At 31.5% G+C, this 24,129-nt stretch overlaps 1 protein-coding gene across 5 annotated transcripts in view; it reads right to left on the bottom strand.

Annotated features, from left to right (window-relative positions):
* The window catches only part of tmod (tropomodulin), a 208,538-nt gene that overhangs the window by 66,819 nt on the left and 117,590 nt on the right, over positions 1-24,129 (bottom strand). Inside the window, exon 1 of one of the 5 annotated variants that reach the window (XR_015822640.1) lies at positions 10,600-11,051. The exons of the other annotated variants lie outside the window; for them this stretch is intronic. The gene's annotated coding sequence lies outside the window, so the exon portion shown is untranslated. Of the gene's footprint in view, positions 1-10,599; positions 11,052-24,129 lie in introns of those variants that run through there. 5 annotated transcript variants of the gene reach the window in all.

The raw sequence follows: 24,129 nt of genomic DNA, 5'->3' as shown, positions 1-24,129 counted from the left end.
ACAAACACGTGAAAACAGTCTACATTTTTTAATAATCAAAAGAAAACGCGACCCACTTCTTTCAATTTTCAGAGTACGTAGGCAGAAGGATTCGCTCTGATTCTGAATGCCTGAAAAGTGCACAAATATACGGGCTGGTTTTTAAAAGCAAAATCAGCCGAAATTTATTAGGGACACATTTTAATATGACATTTAAAACCCTCAAAACAATAATTAAATAGTATACAGCACCCTTCACGCCTTTAAGTGGGGATGGTGGGAAAGAAAATAAGAAATGTTAATATAACTTTGTAATGTTATTATTATACTTTAATATTACATTTATTTTTCATTTTTGTTGTTATTTTTTTATATTTTTTTAAATAAATTTATATTAAAACTAGTGGACTCAGCGTTTACATCCTCATTGAGGAAGTACAGTGCTACAGGAAATTGGATATAAAAATGTGTTTTAAGCGCGGTAAAAATTAGAGCATAAAAATTTGTGCTAATTTTTTTTTTTTAATCTATGAAAAAAAAAAAAATCAAAATGATTTTAATGAAAATAAACTACTTTGAACGATGCCACTAGTTCTTCCGAATCAAACAATGATAGTGTTATTCATTTATATTTTAAAGAAACAAACAGTCTGCAATGAAATAATAACATTTAAAAAAATGCGGTTTAAAGACAGACCAGCGAAGTTTCTAAATAAGAATCATACATATTATTAAATTGTGTTACAATAAAAGAGTGTGTTTATGTGTATGAGAATAAGTGTAGGTGTGTGAGCATCATCAAATGGTAAGTGGGATCGTATCGCAGCCAGAAATAATGAGTGTTAATTTATTTTCAAATAAATTAAGGGGCATGTAAAATATATCAATAGATGAAAAAAAGGATTATAGTTAGAGCAAGAACGATAGAGGAAAGAGTGTTGTGCATAGTTAGTGCAACAGACTGGCAGATGGAATAAATATTTATTTCTTGTCACGCGAAAGGGGACATTAAGATTAATTTAGGAAAGTAGATTAAAAGAGTCTACTTTATTATTTAATAATTTATGCAAATGTGTTATGATTGGGTTACGGTTTACGGAAACAATTCACCAATTAAAAGAACGAAAACCGAAAAGCAGTCGTGACGTCACACGCGGAATAATTTCAAATTTACAAAACTTTTAAAAATCATGGCGCTGATAATACGACAGATAATTTAAAAAAATATTATTTTGCTTAGTTTGAGAGTGTTGACAAATAAAATTCTCAAAACATTCTCATTATAATATTAGGGTACGAAGGTCCTAAATTTCAGTAAAAATAATAATAATTATTATTTCTTTAGCAGTCAAAATATTTCATATGTACGTAATTTGAATTTGTTTATCGTCTGCAGACTTCCTGTATTTTTTTTATTCAAGAACCAATAAAATATGGAACGTTTATCTTTAGGGGGTTAAAAATGTCTCGTAAAGAAGTAATGATGCTACGCAAGTGTTTACAAAAATTGGACCAATATCAAACCAGAAATAAGTGAGATAGACATTAATTTGCGTTTTGCTCTAGTAATTACAACCCAGTTTTACATCCAAAGTGTCACCAAATTATTAATTGCTTGTCGATGAAAAAATACTCTATTTAATCCGCGATGCCAGTTTTATTAATACATTGCAAACTCGTCCTCGCATTGAAATTAGTTATATTAGTGACACGGTCAGAAGATCTTTGTTTATAATTAACAATAAATCAATGTTTAAATTTGTTTCAACAGAGAGGGAAAAAGTTTTCGAGAAGGGAATATGGAAGTCTAGGCATTTACAGGGCTTATGACCTGTCATTGGCTGGTTTAAGTGGCCACTTTACACACTGTGTAACATTCACCATTCTGCCCATGTTTGAACATCCACAAAGTGGCCACTTAAACCAGCCAATGACAGGTCATAAGCCCTGTAAATGCCTAGACTTCCATATTCCCTTCTCGAAAACTTTTTCCCTCTCTGTTGAAATAAATTTAAATACGAACAACTCCCTAGGGAGGAAATCCAGCCAGTCTGCAAGCATTTGGACATAATCAAACATTGTTGATATATCAATGTGTTAATTTTTTACTGATTATCTGTTAAATTGACAGGTAGCGAATTTTTAACAAGTTTACGTAATACAACGATTCATTATGGATGAATGCATAATTTGATTGAGAAATACAATTTTTTTAATAAAAATTTTGTACTTTGAGATTCGTTACATTGAAATGCGCGAAGATACAAAAATATTTTATGTTGTAGGAGAAAAAGTTTTATAAAAAGAGCGGGGATGAAGGGAAGGGCGCGAGTTTAATAAGTATAGGATGACCGTTACAATGGACCATCGTCTAATGGGCTATATTATAAGTTTATTTGATTATTGATCAAAGGAACATTATTTTGTAAAGCTTTCTCAATGTGAAATATTTCCATATTATTTACTTTTAACCCTTTATTATTTGTATGTGAGATTTTAACTAATGTATCTTTATTAAAGTCATAACTAAAATTAATTAGGTGAATTGCGAATTCGGAGAAATTGTTATTGTGAAGATACCTCATGTAATAATCAATCAATAGCAATGTAGGGTTTTCATGTTGGTTTTATTGGTGTTCTGGCGAGGAGACAGGTACGTCTCGAAACTGGTAGACATAGAAAAGTCGGTAAGTGGTTGTATACAAATATTTAATAAGTTGTAAGTAATATTTGAGTCGGGTTGTGGTCCTGTGGCTAGTGTATTGGACTCACTGATCAAAGGTCCATGGGTCGAATCCCACTCTACCCCAACTTGATTTCCATTTACTAATAGTGAGTTATTTTCAACTCGTTGAAAATGAACCTCAAAATTAAATATTTGGGTAAATCATAAGAACGCAAATATTTCTTTTATTAAAAAAAAACAACGTTATTCTCTTCACAAATCCAAAATCCTAGTACAGAACCAAAATGAAAAACATCAAACTAATCATTGTCACATCAGGTCATAAGCCCTGCGGATGCCTAGATTCTTACATTCTCATCTCTTAAAAGTTCTTTATCTCTGTTGTAATATTATGTTTAAACTAATCACAGATTAAAGCAATTCAAATATAGAAATTAAAATTTAATTCATGGAAAATAATTATCAACAATTTAATTGGCAAAGTGGCGACATTATCAAGTCTTTTTCTTAAAATCATTTTGTTCCAATAACGGAAAAAATTAATGCATGAAGCCTATGTAAAAACTTGTATATGTTATATGCAACAACTTTGGGGAACAGAATGCCAAAAAAACATAAACAGACTACAAAGACAACAAAATAAAATAATAAAGTTAGTATATGACCTTCCCTATCTAACTGCAACTAGAGAACTTTTTGAACAAACTAAGTCATTAAATATGACTTAACTCTTTCGACTAGAATCATTAAAATTTATCCATAAATTACCCACTAATGTAATTGTAGACGATGAACTAAAACTTGTAAAAAACTGTAGTCAACATGGACACAACTTTCTAAAATAAGACAAGGACAGTCGAGACTAATAAACCCGGAACTGAAATTATACAATAAACTACCAGACAAAACTAAACAGAAGACTCAGACAAACTTTTCAAAAGATGTAAAAAATAATATTTTGAACAACAGAGTATGAATAAAAAATGCATATATTATTTTTGTAAAATGAATGTAATAATCCGTAAGGGTTAATAAATAAATTTTCAAATAAAAAATAAATAAATAAATAATAATTCGTTTAAATTTGATTTTTTTCCACGACTTTACCGCCTACTCATTTTCAAATAATGTTGTTCATTGTTGATATATTTTTTTCATTGTACTTTTTGAAATTCGACATGAAAAATAAGTATCCTACTTCTAACCAATATATCAATCGGTCGCTCCGTTGAGGCACGAAGTAAACACGAACAAACAACCAAACACACTTGTGCATTTATAATATTAGTATGGATCGTCCTATTTGATGCATTTTTAAAACAATTATAACAGAAACACTTTAAACCGTAATTAATGTCTAGAATCAGGTGAATTGTTTAATTGACATAATATTTTTGATGTTTTAATTTTTATTATATCTTCTTATTTAGAATTAGTTAATTTAATTTTGTATTTTGTATTTTTTTTTTCTTTTTTATTTCAAATTTTTATTTGCTGTTGGTTCATCTAAACTGCCTAACTAGGGATAGCTTCCCCGTTCTTAGGCAGTAAATTATGTATTTTATAATAATATTTAAAAAGTAATTACAGTTTTATTATTATGTGTGCTTTTTCAGTCTTAAAAGTAAATAATAAATATACAGTAAAAACATAATTAATAACAAAATCTCTATATCTTAAGTCCTCAGTCATTACTAGTAAAACAAGAAATCAGCTTACGTCCTTTTACATCAGACAACAATCTCTCCGACTCCTTCCGACCAATGTGGATTAAAAATGCAGTCAACACCTTCCTCAGCCTGGCAATCCCACCACGTTTCCGTGAATCTGGGATAAAGTTATATATCTTCGGGCCTATAAATATTACTGCCTTTGAGCCGAAAAAGTATTAACTCCTCTCTGTAGAATCAGATCCTTACTGGAGTGTCTAGTATTATGAACATGACAAACCCTTGCGTATTTTTCTCTGTTGAGATGCGTGACCGCTACTGACCTCAATATATACTGTTGACGAATATCCAGCACTTGAAATTCTTTGAAGAGCGAATCACTAGGGTATCGGTATGGTTTTTTAAATACAACTCTTATCACTGATTTTTGAGCCATAGCTGCTAAAGCCATAGTCGTTTTTATGCAGCTTCCCCAGCCGATCAGACCATACGTCAGTATTGAATTTACCAGCCCATAATACATTTGTTTTAGTTATTTAATCCTTAGAATATTTCTTAAAGGTGTGAAAATTTAATCAAACGTTTTATTTTATTAGAAATTTCTTCAGTTTGTAGGTTCCATCTCATAAATTTATCTATTTTTAAATCCAAATATTTTACACTAGTAACGTTTTTTCATTTGTCATTTGTATTTGTATTTCAGTTTCAAGTTTTACTATTATTAGTATTTAATTGAATCATAAAACATTAAAATTTATTATAGTAATAAAAGACGACTAATACATAAATCCACAAATTTGGAATAACCGGTAATTAGTATCAACAATTCAATTATCATCGTATAGTTTTGAAATCCCCATCCTTTTTGTTTTTGTATAAATACGAGTACATTGAATTTTTTAATATAGATACCAGTCTCGAAGATGCGAAAGCGATGAAACCGGTCGTCGGTTATTCGAAATTTGCGGATTTAAGTATCAATAGTATTTTATTTATATAATAAAGAATTGAATTGTTGAAGCATCATCAAATGAACAAACACATGTAACATAAAAAGTCCTGCATATATTTTATGTACATTGAAAAAACAAAATAAATAAATAAATTACTAACCTTTTCTAGGTACCTATATAATGATGTAATAACTTATATTTACGTGTAAATTATTCATTTAAAAAATACTTGGTATACTTCCACTTATTTATTTTGACCAATTAGCGCTTTCACCCTCTAATGGGCATCTTCAGACTGGTGAATATTAAACAGTGTAAGGATAATTTATATAAAACTAAATATTATCTTAAGTGTAGGTACATTTTTTCAACTTATTTTTAAATGTACTGCACTGTATAATATTCACCAGTCTGAAGATGCCCATTAGAGGGTGAAAGCGCTAATTGATCTAAATAAATAAGTGGAAGTGTACCAGGTATTTTTTAAATAAGTAACTTATATGTAAATATAAGTTATTCCATCATTACAATGGAGTTCTTTCAAGAATTGACAATAAATAATTTAAATAAAAAAAAGCACCTATATAATATAATGACGTTATAGCTAATTGAAGCGCGAGAGTGTAAAACCGTTGAAATAGTTTGCGTAAAACATTTTTTTGTAACAAGATGATTTTTTCTTCAACAGAACCCACGCATTTAGGAATTAAAATTCAGTATAAAACTTCAAATTTATAACATCAAATGATTGAAAATATTTTAAATAAATAAGTGTCGCAACTGGCTTCATCGCTTTTAGTCAATTTTCACATCGCGTAAAATGGTTAGAAGCTTGTAAAATTGTATACTATGTATCATGGCGAGTAGTAAAATGATTCAGTCATTATTATTTATTGATTTCAGGCGGTCCGAAAATGACACTTCATTTTATCAACGCTTCTTTCATTCGCATTGACTTCAACATTTTTATTTACTAACTAGTCAAAATCGACTATAAACTATTCATCATATAATAGTATGAGTCTCTTAGAGTGAAAGTACCAACAATTATTTTCCTGAACCTCTTGAATGGAGACCAAACGTCAAGAGAAAAATACGGTAAATAAAAATATTCCAACTTAACTGCGTCTTATAATATTGCTGGCCCAGTTCCACAGGGAAACTACTAGAAATTGGTGCAAAAGAGATATGGCCAATCAAAGTTTTGGCGTATTTCGTTATTCCAATATTAATGCATAAAAAATCGATTTTGTATGTTTTTTCATTTAAATACCTTTAAAATTTGTCCTAGAATTGTATTTACTTATTTTTTTTTTTAAATAAATTTCTTAGTATTTTGAGCTTTTTTGACATGTTTCTGTGTAGAAATTGAAATGGCGAGTGATAAATGTATCTTTGTTCTATTCCATAGATAAACAAGTCTGAACTAATAATATTCACTTATTTCATTTAAATGTTTTTAATGAATTAGATCATTATTTTAAATGGTGTTTGTTACAAGTACATTTAATGAACATTTTGACATTAATTATATTAGTAAAAAAATATATATTAGTGGCCACTTTACATACTGTGTAACATTCACCATTCTGCCCATATTTGAACATCTATGTTCCATCACTTCAATTATTTCATCTGTTGATGTTTGTGAAGTTAAAGAGCCGAAACCTTTATTTATGTACGTGAGATTCATCTCATTAAATTATTACACCTATATACTACCCAACATTTTATAATTTTATTTTTTCAATTTCTATACTTTTTAATGGACCAGGTGGATTTATCAACAATATTTTGAGTATTTAATATGTTAATACTAACAGCTCCCCAAGGAGTTGAATCCAACCCTTGACTACAAAAATTTGGACAAATTCAAAATATTGTTGAAGAATCTATAATAAAAAAGTCCATATTTTACAAAATTCATATTTGCAACACAAGTGCTGTACTTAACCACAAAAAAATCCCATTACAATTTAAATCAATTACCTTCAGACATAAAAAGTAATTAAAATATTAAATTATTTTAATCCAAAAAAAATAATAAAATAAAATAATAATAAATATCCTAATTTCCATGCTATATTGATCGATGTTTGTAACCAAATATCCTAATTAAAATATTTTTGTATTTTAATTTTTCGTAAATAAAATACACTGCAAACTATTTTTTTTAGTTTTAACCAAGCTTTAGACAGAGAAACTTAATAATCATTGTTCTTGATTAAATATCCGTATTAAAAATTATGTATTTAAATCATTGTAGCGGCCCTGCGTTGTAATGGTTAAGACGCTTGCTTTACGTATGAATGATTCTGAATTCGATTCCCGAAATATTCTCAAAAAAAATATTTTTTTTATTAAGACAAACGGATGGTAAAAAACCGGGCTCTTGTGAAAATATGAATAAATTATAATTGGTCTCGTCTGAGGACGGTTTGAGAGTAAAGTTTGGGACACGTTATTGACAGGAACAGGTGGGAAGTACACTCGGGAGTCGGGAGTCGGGACAATCGTCTTCCCCTGTGGAACTTCTGAGTTATGATTCTGTTTTGTCCTTGTGAGAGATAACGCCTACCTCTTTGGTCTCGATTGTCTACAAGCCAATTTAAAACGCAATAAATAATAATATCAATTTAGGAAGTTCAATGGTTTTTTAATATTTTTTTTCGTTTATAGACTATTCAACTACGGAGTTTTTTATTTTTATTTTTAATTGTTGTATTATCACCGGAAACAACTCTACCATAGCTTGATTTGGAAGAACTAGTGACGTTCAAAAAAATTAAATATAAAAAATAAATAAATACATTTTTAGTTAACTTTGCCATACAATTTTTTTTTAATTTTTTTTTTTTTTACAATATACATAAGAGGTAAAATAGAGTATCAAAAAAATTAATGATAATTATATGGCAATGAAATACATATTTATAGTAAAAATAGTTAACAGAAAATCCCACAAAGGCATGGCCTGTTTGTGGATACACAAGAAAATGTCAATGAATTTTTGCTCCTTTAATAAATAGACAGTTTTAAATTTTTGCTGTAATTTTTACCATGCGTAAGAAAACATATTTATATCCAATTTTGTTTCGGTAAGGGAAAGGTTTATCAATCATAAATAAATAAATTTATCATCAAACCCTTTTCCGCACCCGATGGTGCATAGGGCATTGCATTTTTAATAAAATGTAGCGCATCTCGATCATCTGCTACAGGAAGGGGAGGTGATAAGTCTTTCGCTTCAGGTGCCAATATTAAAACAATGAAATACTTCAGTGTTAACCTTTGAAAACAAATATTCGTAAACCTACCCAGGAATCGAATCCGGGACCTCGAGCGTGGTAGGCGAAGGCACCAACCACTACACTACGAGGCGGATTCTTACCTAAGAGCAGCCGTCGAGTCAAAAACACTCGTCCAGGATTCAGGTTTGATTTAACACACAGAACTGTATTATTAATCGGCCTTGACAGAGACAAAAAAATCAGTACGTCACTGTTTTTTTCAATTGAAGCAGAAACATTTGAGTTGTGATTTACATACACAAACATTTCAATTTTAATTAACCTTAACTCTTCCTAACCTAACCTAACCTAACCCAACTGCTCCCCTTACAACTCTTCCTGCATCCGTTTTTCATTCATTCCCTCTACCTATTTTCGATATATTTATGTAAAGAAGTGTGTAAACATTTTATTTCTATTTATTGCATATTATTTCTTATTTTTGGCTCGCTAAATCTCTATTTATATACTCTTCATGTGTTTTCTGTTTTTCGGTTGGTTGGGAGACATCACGATATAGCAAATGAACCCGATAACGAAAAGTTTTTAATAAATTAAATGAAATTGAAAATAAGACGCGGTTGAGCGGTATGCGAACCTCGGGTGTCTGATCTAGACTATAAACATAACCACAGGACCGACAAAAATCGTATTAAAACGCATTATTATTTCTAAATGAATTATCATCTGAATCATTGCCATTTCCTAAATAATAAATATATAAAAATAAATTATTATAAAGCGGTAAAATAGCGCTATACAAAACTACTAGAAACGAAAATATGAAAGCCTTTAGTGATTTTTTAGGCAAGACAAAAAAAATCCACTCTTATATTTTGAACCAAGTTTAAACATATATTAAATTATAATTTTAGGTCGAATGCACAAAAAGGCTGTAGATAATTATTTGTTTTTATCCTTATCACCTCTAAAATATGTGAAAAAGATTACTATATATAATTTTTCATTTTTGTAACAATTAAAAGGTCCCGATAAGGCCCTGATAGACTAAACGTATTAATTAAATTGTTTTTTGATTACTATTTTGACTGTTTAACGGGTTCTATTATTATGTAAACCAGGTGCAATTATTACAACTTAATGATGTGATTATAATATACCAAAACAAAATGATATTCGTGAAATCCGTGAAACTTTGACAAAAAATCTTGGCCTTTTATCAAATCGCAAGTTTATGATTAAAACCCATAAAAATTCCGCGCTTCCGAGAACTAGTGAAAAATAGATTTTTATGTGTATTTCGGGATTCGTTGCGGTAGAAGCTAAAAAGTTACAATGTTTCATTGTTATCGATCCGAGAGTTCTAAATTGATCCTTATTATTCAATTAAGTGATTCTAATTTATACGAAAACAAAGCATATTCAAAAAGTATAATTACACGCTTCGCTTCATAATATTACAATTTAAATATTGTTTTAATTTTTCGTCCGACGTTTTATTGGCAATGCATTTCGTCGTTCGGCGGATGCGTGGCGTACGTAATGTGGAACATTTGAATTCATTCTGTCGAGAAATAGTCGACAATTTTCTTATTTTCAATTTCGATGCGATCTTTTGTAATTTTCAAGCGTAGCGTCATTCTGTCACCATATTATTTTAGGATTGTATGGCGGATGGCGGATATTGCCGTTAGTATATTACACAATGTTTTCTTTATACTTGAATAACGATGTCCAATGTCAAACTTGCTGAAGGAGATAAACGTTAAGATGAAAGGGTGTGGGATCAGCGAGAGGAAGAGTGGAACTATTCATCAACGTATAAATACGCGAACGTGAAGCGAAAACATCGGACCTGGATTTGAGTAAGTTTAATCGAGACTCGTTGCATTACTAATGGAGGGTGATATCAAATGTCGCGGATTATTAAAATAGTTTACTGAGACTTGTAGGACGTCAAGCAATATTGGCCTATATTCTCGTTTGATGTTTCCGCGAACTGGGGTGACTCATTGCGGATTGTCAGTTCGATACATTTATCGCCCCATCATCTCGCTTACCGTTTTCCTCGACCACGACTCCGTCGTGAAGAACTCCGTCATCTTGGCTGGTCGGGCACCCACTTAACTGTTAAAATAATAATTTCACCGGTGTACTCTCGGTACAGACAACAGACACACCTATCGGATGAACTTCACCACAGCGAACTTTGAACTCAAATCGATCCGGCCTCTCGATTTCATTTTTCGGATATATTTGATCTGAATCACTCGATCCGCGGGCGGAGAATAAACCGCCCTCCGGCACTCGCAGGCGGCTGTAGGCGAGGAGTATGGAGATATCGGTGTTCAGTATTTAAGATAATTCACCGGGAATCGTTTCACTCGTGTTTGACTTGGCACTGGAGTTTGGAGACACTTCTCGCAGGTCCGCATAAACAAGACTGTTTCCAACTGAATCGCTCTTCGGTCGCCCAATCACTAAGAGGATTCCACTTCGGAAAGTCCCGCAAGCTCTGGCAAAACCAAAATACACGGGGAATATTTTATAACGACCCGACTTTGACTGCACGTCATATAAAGTAGACCGCGCCACGCGCCGTGAGATGGAAAAGTCCACGTAAACATTAAAATATGATTCCATTTGGCGAACGAGGTTTCCGCCATTTGTTCAGGAAGTAAGATGACTCGTTCGCGCACACGACAACTCCATATTTTACCTAATTATGCCTTATGTTTATGTGCCAATTAGGTACATAAATCTCGTTGAATTTAACACAAATTAAATCTGTCAAGAAGTTTCTATATTGGTGCATATAAAACGCATGATTTATTCGTTTACAACCATGGATCTATGTAGGTGTGAAGTACAAATTGTGTGGAAATTACTTGTCAAACAAATATTACATTAAACTTAATTAAAATACTAAGCTGGTGTTATTTAACTGTTGTTTTCGCAACACCGGTTTATAGCGTTTGACATTATTTTTTTATAAAATCGCGTTTTAATGTAAATATATAAAGATACGTTATTAGTAACGACGGGACAATGTTGTAGAAGCCAAACTGTAGCCGATTGCTGGAGCTTTATAATTAAACCGAGAGCTTCGCCCCTCCCGTAGGTAATTCTCGAGTATAAATAATAAGATTGGTATCTTTTGGATGTACAAAAATACGCCGTTGTTTGAGTGTCCGGGCGCACGTGAGGTAACCACTACAGACGTGAGACTCTAAGACAGGGGACATAAATCTACGCGGTTTTTTTATTACAGCAGCCAACCGAATCTAATGTTTGTGTGCGCTGCACCGACGCGGCGGCCATTATTCAAAGTCTTCCCCCGAGCTTTAGCGGATTTTGCGGCAGAAAACTACATAATAAAGTAATTATGTAATTGCTAGAAGCAACATGTTCCTGCAGTTAAATTATCCTGCTTCATAGAAAGGACATTTTGCTACTGCGAAATCCAAACCATTAACATTTAAAACGTGTTGCAATTTGCCATGCTCAACTTTGGCAGAATGCACTTTATATGCAAAAAAAGTTTCCTGGACAACTAAAGCTATAATGACTATACACTCAGAGTAATAATGTGTAACCTAGAAAGACGCCACTATGTTTCATAGAACGCAAGCGATATAGGTTTGTTGGTTTGTTGGTTAGCAACCAATTGGTGGCCATTTTGACGGTTCGATCGGATGCTTTTGTAGCTGTGCTTGGCTTTGTTTGTAAATAACTTGGAAATTTACGTTATAATAAATAAAAATCGACTATGGTGAATTGTAGTATGTTTGGTTGCAGCAATAGGAGTCAAATATGTAAAAAGAGTCAGTTTTCACAGGTAATTGATTCTGAATATTTTTCCATGATTTACATTGATTTTTGGCATTTATTGTCCCGACACGTGTATTATGTTGCTTAAAAACTTTCCTTTTATCAACATATTTACTTCAGATACTATTTTTTCTTAATTTAGGAGAAAAATGTGTGAATTAAAGTATGTTTACTGTTGATAGTGACAGCTGATTATAGGCAATATGTCAGGGCCGCACTAGGCATCTATATAAAGTTTGAGATTTTATCGAGTAGAGGTCGATTCAAATTCTACTCGAAAATAGCAACGATAACCTTGAAATCGCATCTAAAATGACTTGTCCGAATTTCAGGTGGCTACGACTCGCCGTTTCGGAGATGTGACGGACAAACAAACAAACTCAACACAGGACTTTGGTTGAATGGAAGTGGGATTTATATCTCAATAAATGTAACTTAATAAGTATATTGTGAATAAAATTAAAAAATAAATTGAAAAATGAACACACACATGAATTTTCAGTTTTATAAAATAAATATAGGCGAATTATAGAAAAATACATTGGAATAATCGGCGCGCGTGCATGAGAAGATGTATGAATGTAGAGGAAGCGAGAGCTGTATACAAAGAAAAGTGTTGTGGCATTCTATATTCTCTGCCTTCCCTTACGGTGAAACGGCGTGATGGTTTGTTGTTGTTGTTAAACAAGAATCTAAACAACACGCTTAACAGTATATATAAAGCTATGCAATATCTCGCAGCAGTCTCCTGCAATGGTCTCTTCCCTTAGACAAAATCCAAACTTCTTCGCTTCTCCTAAAAATGGCTTTCGTTTCGGAGAACTTAAAATAGTATGTTCATCTAGGGCATTGGACACTTTTGGGGTCACAAAAGAGAACGTTCTCTGAGCAAAAGTCGCATGTGTTTTTGGTAATAAAATTTTCAAATATCAAATTCAATTTAATGTTTATAAAATGAATTGTCAAATGTTTAATAGTAGGTTTTCGTACATTTATTCTCCCGCCCACGCAGTGAGACGACCCAAAGTAATTTTCTTTGGTCTGAGATGAAAGCGGGCTTCACAAAATAACAAAGGATAATGAATTTTACTGGAGACAATCTAGGTCACTTTGAATTTATCCCGCAATTATTAAATTTGGCAGGGTACCTTATTTTATCTGAAGTTCAAGGATTGTAAAATATCATTTCATCCAGACTACAGAAAAAATAAATAATCCTAGACGCAGTTTCTTCGTAGTGTTCCAACTGGAGAATAAACGTAAGGAAATCATACGATTTTGCCATTATAAAACGCCGTACGTTCAAAATCGTGCCACTGAAAAAAAACAAAATAAATAAATGTTACTAATATTTAAAGCAGTAACTTTGTAATAACTTATATTTACATATAAGTTAATAATTTAAAAGTACTTGGGACACTTTTATTTATTTATTTGACCAATAAGCGCTTTCACCCACTAATGGGCATCTTCAGAATGGTCAAATACATAAGTGGAAGTGTACCAAGTACTTTAAATTAATAACTTATATGTAAATATAAGTTATTACGTCATTACAATGGAATTCCATCAAGAATTGTCAATAAATAATTTAAATAAAATATTAACTTTGTGGTCAAACATTTTACTAAATGTTATTTGTAAGTATTTGTATATAATCACTTACCGACTTATATGCGCTACCGATTTCGAGACGTGCCCGTCTCTTTGTCAGGACACCAATTAAACCAACATGCAAACCAACGTGTTTAATAACATATGAGGTGTCTTCACAATGATAATTTCTCTGAATTCGCAAATCACCTAATCAATTTAAATCATGACTTTAATAAAAATACAGGTGTGAAAATCTTACGTGCAAATAATAAATGATTAAAGGTAAATAATATGGAAATATTTCATTTTAGAAAAGCTTAAAAAAATAATGTTCCTTTGATCAATAATCAAACAAATTTTCAATATAGTCAATTATACGATGTTCCACTGTAATGGTCACCCTTAACCTATTAAGTTCAGCCCCTCCCTCCATCCCCTCTACCTTTTTTCAACTTTTTCTTAAACGACATAGAATATTTTCATAATTTAATAAGTTCATGTTTGTTCTAATCAGTGCATGTGCTTATTAAAATGCATGTCGTGTTGGTTTTATATTTTTGTGCAACAACTATGGTGAAGGTGTATAGTGGGTTTTGCATGTTGGTTTAATTGGTATCCTAACAAAGAGACGGGTACGTCTGGAAATCGGTAAACATAGAAAAGTCGATAAGTGGTTTTTTACAAATATTTAATAACATTTAGTAAAATAAATAAACACTAGGAAAAAACATTTACTTAAAAGATCTTAAAAAATATACTTAAGAGTGTAGGATTTGGGTTGTTGAGAATTGGAGTTCCTACCCCAGTTGGAGATTGACAGAGACACGAGGTTGCTGTTTGATGCGTATTTATTACATAGCGAATAAGATGCAGCACTTGGTTGTGTAGCGCGAGCATAGCGGCGATGATGGGTTGAAGAGACTGCACTTGAACTACATGATCGAATTGAGTGAAGTCGTCGAGCTGGTCTGACTGACTGAACTGAACTTGTTGGGCTGACTGACTTTGACTGCGTCCTGTGGTCGCTTTATATACCACATTCCTTTGTAGTTCATTTCTTCATGGTAGGTTCGATGTGAATTCACTGAGAACGATGCCCCCGATTTCATGTGCAATACTGTTAGAGTTGCATTATAATGTTGTATTGGGTTCTATAGAAAATGATGACATGGCTTTCTCCGGTCATCACACTATTTTAGGTGAAACGTTTTAGCACGTGTGTGTCATCGATTATGGACTATGAACCCTACAAAAGTTGTATAAAACTCATATAAAGAAAAAGTACTTTACGTAAGCAAAAATTGTTCTAATGATTTTAAGATAACGAATGTGAAAGTTCAGTGATTTTCTTTCTTTTAATAGACTATCAAACTAAGCCAAAAAGGGTTTAAATATTTTTCTGCATCGTGACGTCACAAGTTCTATTCGGTGAGTCCTGCTGATTGCTGGATTGGATTTGATAACACTCCATCATTGGTTGATTCGGATGAATTAGTGACGACGTTCAAAGTAGTTTGTTTTTATTAAAGAAAAATTTTGATTATTTTTTCAACGTTTTTAAAATACTTCACCGTATAATTAATATTAACAAATTACAACAGGGATGGAGAATACCTTAAAGAAAGGGATATGGAAATCTAGCCATTTACAGGGCTTATGACCTGTCATTGGCTGGTTTCAGTGGCCACTTTACTCATGTGTAACATTTACCATTTTGCCTATGGTTGAACTTCCATATTTCTTCAAACTTTCATTTGTTGATTGAAGTTAAATTGCTGAAACCTTTTTTGTTGTGAAGAGATTTATATGACTGAATTATTTCACATACTAGGCAATGCCTGAAAACAATTTTCCAATTTTTAAACTTCTTCTTGGACCAGTTGGTTTTATTACAATATTTGAGTTTGTCTAAATGTTTGTAGACCAAAGTCATAAGCCCTATAAATGCCTAGACTTCCATTTTCCCTTTTTTAAGGTATTCTCCATCCCTGTCGTAATTTGTCAATTACATATCGTAACTTTTTTTGTTTAATCTCCAATACATTACTCCTTTTTTAAAACTTTTAAAGTTTCCTATGCGAATATAGATTCATTATTTTGTTTAATGTGTAAGCGTGTTCATTGTATGAAATTGCTGTGTATGTGTTGAATATTTGCATATTTTTTTTATTTTTTATTATTAAATCATACAAAAAAAAAATTGTACTCCCAGGAGTTACAACAAACTCATTTTGAGACAGAATAATATTTACATAAAGGTATGGTAATAATAATAATACATTAACAAGTAATAATATGTACATAATCTCTTGATCTGTCTTCATTGGAGAGACGTAGAACTGAGATGGACCTTATATGCATTTTCAAAATACTTAATGCTTTAAGTGATGTCCCATCTCTGTTGCAATCAATTTCTTTTCATGTTCCCAACCGTGTCACCAGAAGTCAAAATCTGCTATTTATAAAATCTTCTAAGAGCAACTTTGGTTTTTATGCCCCAATGTCCAAAATGTGTAGATTAGTCAATTCATCACACGACTTGAAATTCTTTGGGATAGATCTTCCGGCTTTTCGTAGATCTCTTCGCGACTAAACAGTGTGGGATGAAGTTGGATTGGCATGGTTTAGCTCAAAGTTTTAGGTCTTTCGTTTTTTTGAATATATTGTATACAATTATTGTTTTGCCCTTGTTTGTCTTTGCTAAATAGTTTTATGTTCTTTTTGTTCAGTTTCTTACATTTATGTTTCTTCGTGTAACTGTTATAATTGGCTAAGGCCGTATATATAATAAATAAATAAATAAAACTGAAATAAGATAGCAAGCAAGTATATAATACAAAGAAATTAAAACAATTCATAATAAAAAATAATATCAAACATTTGCATATAGTAAGAAAGAAATATCCGAGGAATAAGAATAACTTAAAACTAAATTTCACCTTCCACGTACCTCCTCAAGTAGTCATTTTTTGGCGTTCTATAGGACTCCGGTAGCCTGTTGTACTCACTACAAGCAAGGTACAGCAGAGACCTTAGACCATACATTGTCGTGCGTTATATTGATTTTTTTTCGTATGATTTATATTCGAAGTGTTTATTTCCACACTTATTTTGAAGTAAAAGGAACTGCGTGCCACGTATATTAATAAATAAATAAATTCAAATCTATAAAATGATATCGGGGTCGCGTACTAGATCGTAAAATAAAAACAAACATATTTCTATTCCCGATACCAACTACATTCCTACATATTATATCTATTATCTATACGGCCGTACGGAGAAGGTATTTATAGGCACCGTATGTGATCGTTGCACCATTAGACGTTAAACAGTTTAAAAAATAAACTATAACTGAATATCTCTGGCGATTATTTCGGTACATTGTTGAGAAAGACGCGCGATTGATCTTTGCAGAAACTGGAACATCTAGCCACCGCCACCGCAAACAGTTTTATCATTTGTACATTTATGGACTTGGAAGAATTCAATTACGTTTTCATTAGAAATGGGTGAAAACATGAATTTTTAATAAGTGTTAGTAAATATTTGTATATGGCCACTTGCCGACATTTCTCTGCCTACCGGTTCAAGACGTACTTACCCGTTTTTTCGTCGGGACACTAAGGGGGTATTTCACCATCTCCTTGTAAATTCTGATTTAAAAAATGTAAATTAAAATTAGCCAGCTGATTCAAATTATATTCGCAACCAACCGATTTCACCATTGAAATAATGCTAAATCAATATTTCGACAAATTAATCAAGATATTCGTCCAGCAACACATCCGCGTATTGGATTTATTAACAGAAGCTCAACTGACTTCAAAAATATCAATATCTTTAAAACTCTATTATGTTCGCTAGTTCACTCGCACCTCGAGTATTTCTCTGTTATCTGGTCTCCATATTATGATGTTCACATCAAGAATAATGAATCAGTTGAACATCGATTTTTGAGAAAGATAGGCTGGAGGTTGGGCTTATCTAGAGACCAATATACGTATAATGAGTTGGAAACTAGCTTAAATATACCTTCTCTTCAAGACCGTCAAAATAAATCCGCCCTTTTAGTCCTAATTCCTAATTCTCAACTCATTCTTTGATGCGCCTGAACTACTAAGCTCAATAAAATTAAATATCCTAACTAGAAACCTAAGACAAAACTTACTCTTTCATACCGATAACCATAGAACTAACTATGGTTTTCTTTCCCCTACGCTCAGAATTCTTAGGTCTGCCAACGAACATACCAGTCTTGATTTCTTTGATAACAAGTTGTATTCTTTCAAGCTTTTGTAATATGTACATACTCGTACATATTACAAAAGCTTAGAGTCTAGCGCAGTTTTTAAAGTTACTCAGAAACTAAGGAATTCACTTTTTAGATTATTAATTTTATGTTGAAAGCCAAGTCTGACTCACCCGAATCTGCATTTTAGGTCAAAACTTTTGTAGCTTCCATTAATGTTACGAAGTAAAAGTACAATTTAAACAATAAATTTAAAAAAAATAAAAATCGATCCGATAGAAAATTTTCAAAAGCCTATTAAAAAATCATAACTCGAAAACTACGCAAAATCCCGGACATATATGGGGGTGATTCGGATATCCCTCAATATGAGGCACCTACATTTTATCTTTGGACGTCACTTCTCCGGCCACCTGTATTTGTTTTTGTTTTATTCTTGATTGAAAAAAATATTTGATTGTGAGGAAACGGACGTAAAATTACAGATACTATACTGAAAATCAGAAAATATGTACAACTTTTAGTGAAAACCTTACAACCGAGGAACGTGTTATTTGAAAGAAAAATCAATTTTTATTCATTTAAATATATTTTGTAAATGTGTTAAATTTAAGACGCTTCAACAGAGCGGCATGCTGCAAGTAATAAATAAGATTTAGTAATCAAATCACAGTGTCATTCTGTCCCGTCTATTGTGAAACATGCTCTGATTTATTTTATGACAGCTTCTCAAAATCCTCGGAAGTTTATTGCCCGGAAAGATTCCGATTGGACGTTAATACAGGGAAACATCTTGGAAATACATTATTTCTACACTTTATGTGTCGGATCACAAGGGTGCATTGAACTTTTCTAGGAGAAATACACACTTAATTGTCTATGCATTTAGAAGAGTATAGAGTTTTTCGGCGTTCTTTTTTCCCTTTTAAACGCATTCTCAAATGTACTTACTAAATTATTTTGACAATATTTTCGCACAATTTTTATTACATTTCGGCAATGAGGAAGAAACCCTCACCTCTACTCGTAGCTGTTAGAGAGTCTTGGGGGACTTTTTGATTAATGATTTTATATCAAAATTAAGGACCCTTTCACTAAATTTAGTCAACTAAAACTTGAATTACGATAATTTTATTATTTGATCCAACTTACTTGTGATATCACTCACCATGGTACCATGATGTTACCGACGAAATTTCGTTTAATTATCCAAATATTCGCAAGGGAAATTATAAACTACTTCAGAAATACAAAATTAAAGAACATTACACAATTTGAAGGATCCGACGACCACCAGTTTCTATTCAGAACATTAATGAGAAAGTTCAGTGGTTATTTAAATATATTTTTATTTATTAGTAGTAGCCGGTAGTCTATAGTACAATACTCCACTCTAGTTGTAGGAAGCTATTCGTGTGCTCCATTTTAGAAGACACTTCCTACATCCTGACGAGCAGCAGAAGCCGAAGTGATTTATGGAGTCGGCTGAAACACCAGCCGTGGCCATCCACAATACTGACTTGTCTCGAGAGGATATCGTCAACTTGTTTTATAGTTCTCGGTCATTGCATAATTGGTGCTTAGAGCCAATTAATGTGCTTTTTTTAATTAGCAATGAATCGACTGTTCTTAATGTCAAATTTATACGTATTTAAGTCTTCAAAAAACTAATGACTACCTACTTTAATCTTTTTCTGTAAATAATTAAATACAAGTGTTTCTGAAGCGTAGGCGGCCACTTGGTGTGATGACTAAGATGCTTGCCTTAGCCATGGGGATTTCAGGGTTCAATTGCCGGTGATGATTGAAAAAAAATCTATTTAAATCATTTTAAATTATATTTTGAGAGTATTCAATTCTTTGCAGGAAGGAAAATTTCTTAGAGAATAAGCTCTAGATTTCCATATTATCTCTTTAACAACATCTCAGTTAAAATACAACACATGTGTTAATCGTAATATTATTTTTATTGCGAATTTTTCTTTGCAGGATTTTAAATTATTTTGTTTTTTTTATTTATTTATTATAATTTCTTTTTTGCATTTACAAGAGGTATACATTAGTTACAAATACACAAAAAAAAATTACATTAACAAAAAAAAAACCCCACAAAGGCATGGCCTGTGTGTGGTCATAAATTTTATTTTTAATTTAAATAAAGGTTACTGGAAGAATACGATAGATATCAATAAGTGGCGATATTAGAACATTTTTTTGTCACTAAAAATGAGAAAATTATAGTCAAAGTATATTATATTCACTAAAAAAAGAAAGTATTAAAATACGTTTATTTTATCCACAATTTCAACAAAAAATTTAATCGAAATATATTCAAATATCGAAATTCAAATATCTCTCATACTGTCCATATAAAATGCATTGAACAGTTTTGGAGTTATGAAAAATGAGTGTCTTTGCCCTAGTCTGGATTTCAAGTAAACTATTTAATCTTTGACTAGATTTATTAAAAATTTAAGGAAATAAATGTTGGCGCATAAAAACATATTTTAGACATTGCTGGCAATAGATTTTTCGTAGCTTCAAAAGTTCAGCTTCCTAAAATAATTAGTTGGAATTTTAATTTTATTGTTATCACATTTTCTACATAGTTATTTTATTCAAAAGTAAAATTATATGGATAGATACAGTAGAACTCCAGTTATCTCAACTCCGACTATCGCTGGTTAGAATCGCTTTCTGAATTTCAAAAAAGAGCATTAAGACGGAAACGTACTGCGATTCGCAAAATAACGACTCGGTTGTCCGAAAACGGATGAAGCAATGACTTTCATTTACAGTACTGTTCTATACAGCACTTGTAACTACGCTTAACATGTAATATACCTTGTTTTTGGAAAAAAAAACATTTATCCGAACTTTTGATTATGCAAATGGGGTCTGGTCTCAATTGATTCGGATAATAGAAGTTCTACGGTACTCTAGTTTTCATTTAAATCTGTGTTTTTTTACGTTTTTTTATTTTTATTATTTGTATATTTTTCCATACACATATTATTTACAAAGAGATATAATTACAAAAATACACTTTAGAAAAATACATCTTAAAATTAAGCTATAACATGAATCGGAAAAAATGCTTACAAAGACTTCAGCGTCTGAGCGTGGGCCATTCTTTTTTTAATTATTAAAAAGTTAATATATATATATATATACATGGCATGACATGAACAAGAACAAAAGAAAAGAAAAACGAAAGAAAAACTAAATTAACATATGCTGATATTACGAAAACATGATTTATTTGTAGAATGCATTTATTTTTCATTTTATTTAATTTTTTAAAGAATGTGTCTATCTGTTCCTTCCATGCTGATCCAAGACCTCAAACCTACTTTAAAATGTACCAATGACTTGATATCTTGTACTTATTTGTTTATAAATTTGTATAAACCACTTTAATTTTTTTAAATTACACTTCGACCGGTTTCGAGGTTACTACCTCGTCGTCAGGAATTTAACTAACTTATAATTACACGCGTTGCTATTTATATAATAAAATATTGTATGAAAGAGATAGAAAATTGAAAGAAAGAGAGAGAAAGAAGATAAAATAAATCATAACGGGAATCGTTTTAAAAGAGGACTCGAAGTAAAATTTAATTGATTATTTATTATTTGAAGTTTTTATTATTTGAAGATTTTAAAACTATTCCCGTTATGATTTATTTTATCTTTTTTCTCTCTATTTCTTTCAATTTTATGTCTCTTTCATACAATATTTTATTATATGAATAGCAACGCGTGTAATTATAAGTTAGTTAAATTCCTGACGATGAGGTAGTAACCTCGAAACCGGTCGAAGTGTAATGAAAAAAATTAAGTGGTTTATACAAATTTATAAACAAATAAGTGTAAAATATCATACCACAAAGTGAAAAATGTTTTTGATAACAATAATATGATATTTTGTAGTTCCTTGCTTAGAAAATTGAAGGATCTTGAACCAAAATGTGAGGAGTGCCTCTGAGCGAACTTAGTTCTGCATTCTGGAACTGACAGTTCACTATCGGATCTATTACTAATACGATTTATATTATTACTAAAGCAATTCGTGGTCTAATATGCCAACAAAATATGGTAAAATCTAAATATTTGTAAGTACGGTAAGAAGTTAAATACAAACATTTATAAACGTTTTAAAAAGTGTTTTACCACAAATAATACATACAATTTAAATTTTTTAGTAAGCACAACATCATAAATATTTGTTTTAAAAAGGCTCATTTTTAATTTCTCATTATCATTACAAATACCTAGTTAAAAAGCTTTTAGTTTTTATGATACCACCACAAAAATGTATGCATTGACACCGAATGCAATTAATTTGATACTTTATTGATTTCCTTGTTTAATGGTCAAAATCTATTAAATTTTCAATAATCGTGAAACTAAGCATTCGAAAACTGTATCACAAATATTCGTTTTTGATTATATTACGTCTTCAAAGCTCGAGGCAATGTTCCAAAGTTGAGAATACACGCAAACTTGAGAATCCATAATGACAGATAATGCAGGAAATGGCGTGGAATTTTCCTGAGCTTTGATTTAAGCCATGTTTCTCCGATATAACGAGCTTACTTAGGAATTGCGCGCAATTTCTATACTTCAACCTTCGTCTTCTTATATTTCCTCTCCCCGATGGAGGTTGGAAATCATCGTACCAATTCCCACTTTGTTGGCAGCTGCCCTGAACAAGGGCTGAGTGCTGCAATGGAACCGCAGGACTCAGTTCTTGTTCAGGGCAGCTATTGAATATCATTGATTTAAACAACAATATTTTGAGTTTGTCCAAATTTTTGTAAATAAGGACTGGATTAAACTCCCTGGGGAGCTGTTTGTGTAAACATATAACAACAGAGATGAAGAACATTTAAGAAGAGGTAATATAGAAGCCTAGTATGTAGGTGAAATAGTTCAATTAGATGAATCTCATCACATAAATAAAGGTTTCAGCTCTTTAACTTCACAAACATCAACAGATGATAGAATTGAAGGAATATAGATGTTCAAATATGGGCAGAATGGTGAATGTTACAGTGTGTAAAGTGGCCACTTAAACCAGCCATTGACAGGTCGTAAGCCCTGTAGATGCCTAGACTTCTATAGCACCTTCTCTAAAATGTTCTTCATCTCTGTTTTAATATGTTAATTGATTTAAACGTAAATACTGCGTGTGTCGTTTATTTTCATAAATTGTTTTTGAATTATTTTAAAGCAGAAGTGCGAACGCTAAATAGACACACATGAAACCAAATGTCGCCCTTGAGATGATTTTCACAAAAATGGCGCTTTATAAATTATCCACAATAATAATAATAACACGAGTTCGATTCCCGGTGAGATCAGAAAATTAAAAATAGATTTTTCTTAAACTTAGGTGTTCTGAGCTGTAATTCACCACGGTAATTAGGCTTCTTGGCCTATTTTGGTGCAAAAAATTCAATATTGGTTCAATCAACCTATGTCTTTCATTCATCTATCGTTAAGTCGATCAAAATGAATATGTAAATCGAAATCTACCTATATTTTGTTGTGTTTATTGGATTAAATTTCTGAGATTAATATAAGAGTACGTAAATAAAAGATATTAAAAAAGTGTAATATACATATGTAGTTTATATGTGCATTATTTTCATTCTGAAGATTTATTTAATGATTTTTTAACTGTAAACAAACAAACAAACGAAAAGTATTATTATTTATTCATTAAAAATTACTCTCGTGTAAATATTAATGAACTTAATAAGGCTTTTTAGGCTGTGCCCGTGTGCCCATAATAATTAGTATTAAAATATGCACAGTAAAATTAATTAAATTAAATTATAACGACATTTCATGCGATAAAATAACAATCCAGAAAAATTAAGTATTAATTACAAATAATAAAATT

The sequence above is a fragment of the Micrasema longulum genome, unplaced genomic scaffold (genome assembly GCF_059751315.1).
Source record: "Micrasema longulum isolate JH-2025_06_02 unplaced genomic scaffold, ASM5975131v1 h1tg000594l, whole genome shotgun sequence".
In the NCBI taxonomy this organism is placed as follows: domain Eukaryota; kingdom Metazoa; phylum Arthropoda; class Insecta; order Trichoptera; family Brachycentridae; genus Micrasema; species Micrasema longulum.
Note: the sequence above shows the minus strand (reverse complement) of the source record. Positions and strands in the feature narration are given on the sequence as shown.